The following is a 1,625-nucleotide window of genomic DNA, read 5'->3' as shown; positions in this document are numbered from 1 at the left end:
AAACCTTGGAGGGAAACAGACGATCTTTCCGGGAAGCAGTATCGGGAAGATTTACAGAACTGGCGTTTCAAGTTGACTGCCGAACGAGTCTACTGCCGCCAACGTAAATTTAGCGTAAAGACCACGAATTTAAGACAGTGGAACAGGAAAGGAAATGACTAGTAGTGATGCTAGATACTCTCTGCCATTCACCATACGGTGGCTTGTGGAATATGTAAATGTAAAACGTAGATTTCGGAAGAACGTTGTGGCCACGGTACTGGCAGACCGCTCCCGATCCAATAAGTGGAGAAAACAGTCTTTAATGTTCTCTCGCAGGAACACTAAAGTCAGGTCGGGCTCAGTCATGATGGAACCATAATCGTTGCCTTACTGCGTGTGTGTCATTTTCCAGCTTTTACGGTATTACTTCACACAGAAAGATTCGGTAATGTCTTCCATCGAGCCTGTTAGGCAGAAGTTACAGCCCAATCAGATGGTTGTGGACAGTACGAGCCTATTTATTGTAAATCTCTGCCGAGGGGGCAACACATGTGCTACCTTTAAATTTTCCAACTCCCAGATGTGGCTTAGTGAACGCTGAATATTCCTTCCAATGTGATGCAGTCTGTAGTAAGCTAAAAGCAAGTAAGAGTGCCAGAGATTTTTACCGTTTGGTGTAGATGCCATTGGCAGAATTCGAACTGCTGGGGGAAATTATCAGCTGAAAGGCCTTGTACCTTCTGATACCAGGATGGATGCATGCCTGTCTTGTGCGGAACGCTCTACATTTAGGCTTTGCAGGTATTTGTCTTTGGCTATGTATCGTGTCCTGGTGTTGGGTTATCTTCAGTCCACCGTAACAAAAACACGAGGGAAGTAAAGATACTAACTGTCAGTGGGGATTAATTTTTACCAGCGGGGTAACTTGTAAATTTGATAAGACCGGGATTCGGAACCGTGTCTCCTACTTACTAGGCAGGTGCTCTGACCACTAAGCCATCAGGACACAGTGATCAGCACAGCCGCATGCACTTCTCTAGCATGCCTCCCGTCAGATCAAAATTCTCAACTTTTGCGACACACTACTGTTGTAGAATTCGAGAGTGGTGTGCATCTGCACTGAAAGAATCATTGGCCGTCATCACCCTAATTATGTATGTGGTGTCTTTTCTTTCAGACATGTTCGGAAGGCCGGACACCACATGTATCACTGTAAAACATCTGACTTAAATTGAACAGTTCGACAATGCGAGATCTACCAGTCTACCGTCGGTCTGTTCTAAGACATCCGGTTCACAAAGACGGCCCTCGTCTCTTAGAAAGATGACGTGACTTGTTGACCTCTTCCCTGGAAATCGTACTACGTACAGGCACGCTGCTTCTAGACAGTTGCATCATGCCTCCGCATAAATGATGCACTGTCAGCTAACTCTGTCAGAGTGTATTAGCCCTCGAGAGACTGTACACATAAGTAGAAATAATTATGTGTACATAACATGAACAACAGTAACATAAATGTTATAATTAAGTATAATTTTCCTTGAGACATTTGAGACTCATTTTTATACAAGTATATGCTAATGAATTACCGGTGTGATTTAAAATTTGTGCAATGGTCACGACTCTACGCAAAGCTTCTTGCT

The sequence above is a fragment of the Schistocerca cancellata genome, chromosome 8 (genome assembly GCF_023864275.1).
Source record: "Schistocerca cancellata isolate TAMUIC-IGC-003103 chromosome 8, iqSchCanc2.1, whole genome shotgun sequence".
Classification (NCBI taxonomy): Eukaryota; Metazoa; Arthropoda; class Insecta; order Orthoptera; family Acrididae; genus Schistocerca; species Schistocerca cancellata.
This window is presented reverse-complemented; position numbering follows the sequence as displayed.